The sequence below is a fragment of the Bos mutus genome, chromosome 14, assembly GCF_027580195.1.
Source record: "Bos mutus isolate GX-2022 chromosome 14, NWIPB_WYAK_1.1, whole genome shotgun sequence".
NCBI lineage: Eukaryota > Metazoa > Chordata > Mammalia > Artiodactyla > Bovidae > Bos > Bos mutus.
In genome coordinates this window covers 42310198-42314583 of record NC_091630.1, presented here as the reverse complement: position 1 = coordinate 42314583, position 4386 = coordinate 42310198, and positions in this window count along the sequence as shown.

Below are 4386 nucleotides of genomic sequence, written 5' to 3'. Positions count from 1 at the left end.
AATTGTATTTGATGACATACCAAACAAAAGTATGAATATTGAAAAGTATTCCAGTATCTCAAATTTGCATGTGACTGTGGGAGGGAGGGCAGTTTTCACAGGGGTCTATGGTTTTCCAGCTGTAGATACTACTTTGGTCAAAGCTTTCCACTTAAAACCTTGAAATCCTATCTTGAAGGTTCAGACACCCACTTTAGGAGTAGAAGTAATTCCATTTCTGTACTTCATGTGCCTCTTGAGGCCAGATCTGCCAGTAAATGCTTAATTGGGTTGGAAGATAGTGGATAGTACCAGTTTATCATACAGGCAACTGACACAAAACTTTTTCACTTATCTGAGGTTGGGCTGTGTCTGGGTTCAGAGATGAAAGGTCAGTTCTTTATCCACTAAGTCCCCTAGACATTCCAAAATCCCCAGTACATTACAAATTTGAACAGTTTAAGCTCTCTTAAATAAAGAATCTCTTCTCTGGGTAAAGTATACAGTGTATATAGATACAGTGGAAAAGAAACATGTGAAAGGTCGCAGCCATGACCTTTTAACATCAATAGTTTTATTTATAGCCAGGCTCTTAGTCTATAGGGCTTAATATAAAAGCAAGAAGAAAGACAAAGGTATCTGGTTAGCTTTATAATAGCTATCCAGTTATATAAAATTTGTCTTTTTACTCTTGAGCTGAGAATAAAAAATTATAATTAAAGTGATGGCTGTTTCAAAGTAAAGAATAACATTTCTCAATCATTTTTAATTGGACACATTCCATTTCTCTCTTTACATGGCCTAAAGGAATCTACAAGGTTTTAAAGAGATTTATTTCTTCATTTGTGTGATTCATTTTTAAAAGACAAAAAATAACATTATTTTATTTTTATTGCTACCTGTCTCTTTGTCACCTATGTGATGTCTTGCTATGTTAAAAGTTACACATACAAGAGTTGTAGATTACAGCAGTTGAAACCCTGTTTCATTGAACTTTAGTAGTTTCGGAAATTTAGCAAACATAGATGCATGCATGTTTTTGGTTTCCAAGATAGTTCTCAAGGACTTTGAAGAAATAAATGTCTAAGGTACATTGAGAAGTTCAGAGAGGTGGGAAAATCCACAGCGGGAGCAAAGTGTGAAACAAAGCTGGAGAACAGGTCATCAAGGGCTCCATGTGACAAGCCAGAGAAGTTGACTTGACCTAAAGGAAGTCTGGAAAGGTTTTATATGGAAGAGAGCCTAATCTTAGTTCTCAACTCTCTTCTTGGATAGTTACAGGAAGTCCCCTACATACAAACCTTCAAGTTGTGAACTTACAAAGCTGTGAACATGTATTCCATCAACATCAGGCATGAGTGAAACTGTTTTCCGTCTTTTACTGTTGACAACCCTTCAGCTCTACCATCTCCCACCACCACTCCCTCCTCCAGTCAGTAGCTCTTCTTGCTTGTTCTCTCGATGCCAGCTCCTGTATGCCAGCTGCTGTACTGTGCTACTGTACTTTTCAAGGTACTGTACTATTAGGCTAAAAATATCTTCTTTGCTTCTGTTTGTTTTGTATGTATTTTTCTGTGATAAGTATCATGAACCTTTTACAGTACACTGCTATACAGCCGATTGTGTTAGTTACCTAAGAGAGTTGTAGATTATAGCAGCTGAAACCATGTTTCATGGAACTTTAGTAGTTTTGGAAATATAGCAAACACAGACATACACATTCTTTTTCTGGTTAAAAGAATATCTGCTTGATCATTGAGTTTTAAAGAGTCCTTAGGTAAACGGCTGCTGTTGAGTGGCTAAGTTGTGTCCTAGTCTTTTGTGGCTCAATGGACTGTAGCCCACCAGGCTTCTCTGCCCATGGGATTTCCCAGGCAAGAAGACTGGAGTAGGTTTGCCATTTCCTCCTCCAGGGGATCTTCCCCACCCAGGAATCGAACCTTTGATCTCCTGCATTGGCAGGCAGATTCTTTACCACTGAATCACCTGGGAAGCCAGTATTTTGGATCTAATAGTGGGTTAAAAACCCAAAGTATCAGAACTGATGGGATACTAAGAATCTTAGAACAGGTAAAAGCCCAGGTTCTGAATCCAGATAGTCCTGGATTTGAGCCTCTAATCAAAGACCCCCTTGATCTGTGGCTTTGACCAGTGGCTGATCATCTTCTGTAAGCCTCCTTTTCTTAAAATGAGAATAACATATAATGTAAAGTGTGAAAAACTGAGGCATTAATGAGTTCATTTATTTAAATGACAGGGCTGGTTTGTAATAAGCATTCACTTCATCTTAATTTTTATTAGTATCATGGAATTAAATTCCATTTGGATAATGGAAGGTTAAGAAAATCAAGGCTATTGACAATATTTAGGCAACCAAATGCAGCATTAGATATCATTGACTATTCTTGTAGTCAATTTACATGTCTCTAATATTTAATCAGTAAATAGATTGGAAGAAAATTCTAATACATAGAAAGAAGAGCAATGATAAAATACTACTAGTGAAATTCATTTCCTTCAAATGTGACTTCCTTGTGGTCTCCAGAAAGTGACTATTTTAACTTCCCCAAGGAATGAAAGAGAAACATTTGCTCACATTCTCTGCCAGAATTTTGTCAGACTGTATTAGACAATCATTCTGGTGTCATAACAGAATCAGAAATGGTGAAGTTATCAACCCTCCTTTCTCAGATCCTATCATAGAAGATCTAAGCAGCCCCAGAGAATTACTGTTCTCTTTCCACCCTATTCTGAGTTATACTAAGAATGAAAATTGGCTCAGCTGTAGGTTGGCACTTCAGTATCACCAGGACCAAACCCCTTTATCACAAATAATAATTTCTGGCTCATGTCCTCACTTTTTCTTTGCTTCCATTGCTTTCTATTCTTATTAGTCAATCTAATTATTGAAAGCCTACCATGTTCCAAACCCTACATGAGGCCTTCAGGTAAACATCAACAAAGTCAGCCATGGATGAGTCTAGAGCCAAAATAAAGAAGAAAATAAATGAATCAATAAATGCTTCACCTTCAAGGAACTGTTATCTGTTTACATGGTAGAGAATCTGATGGAATCTAGTGTTTAAAGTTGAAGATTTTATGTTGTAGAAGGCAGATGACCAGAGAGGGGCTTAGAGAAAACGTCTTGGTTGTTGCTGATGTTATGTTTCTTGGTCTGGGAATAGATTTCACAGTTGCATTCAGTTTATGAAAAAGTCCTTCATTTGGGGCTTCGCTGGTGGCTCAGTGGTAAAGAATCTGCCTGCCAATGCAGGAGACATGTGTTCAGTCCCTGGACTGGGAAGATCCCACTTTCTGTGCTGCAAGTAAGCCTGTGTGTTACAACTATCAGGCCTGTGCTGTAGAGCCCAGGAGCCACAACTGCTGAGCCCAAGTGCCACACGTCTAAAGCCTGCTCATCCTAGAGCCTGTGCTTGGAAACAAGAGAAGCCACTGCAATGCAGAGAAGGCTACACACAGCAACTCGAGAGCAGCCTCCACTTGCCACAACTAGAGAAAAGCCCAGGCAGCAAAGAAGACTCAACACAGCCAAAAAAATAATAATAATAATAATTGAGTTGCACACTTTTATCTGCACTTTTTCCATATACACTGAAGGGAAGTCGCTCAGTTGTGTCCGACTCCTAGCGACCCCATGGACTGCAGCCCACCAGGCTCCTCTCTCCATGGGATTTGTCAGGCAAGAGTACTGGAGTGGGGCGCCATTGCCTTCTCCATCCATATATATTATGCTTCTGTTAAAAATTTTTAAATGATACATAGATTTCTTTTTCCTTTGCATAGAACAGATATTTTACATAGACTAGGCACACATTCTATAGATTTAATAAATATTTTAAAAACTGTATTATAACATAAATTTATAAATAATTAAAAACTAAAAAGTTTCAGTGAAAGTGTTAGTTACTCTGTCATGTCTGACTCTTTGCAACCCCATGAACTGTAGTTTGCCAGGCTCCTCTGTCTATGGAATTCTTCAGGCAAGAATACTGAAGTGTGTTGCCATACCCTCATCCAGGGGATTTTCCTGACACAGGAATCAAACCCACGTCTCCCGAATTGCAGGCAGATTCTTTACAGACTGAGTCTTTGAGGAAGCCCCATCTGTGAACTGAGAACTTCCAGACATACAAGCTGGATTTAGAAAAGGCAGAGGAAACAGAGATTAAATTGCCAATATACACTGGATCATAGAGAAAGCAAGAGAAAAACAGCTTCTGATTCACTGACTACACTAAAACCTTTGACTGTGTGTATCACAACAAACTGTTGAAAATTCTTAAAGAGATGGGAATACCAGCCCACCCACCCGTCTCCTGAAAAACCTGTATGCAGGTCAAAAAGCAAAGGTTAGAACTGGACGTGGAACAATGGACTAGTTCAAAA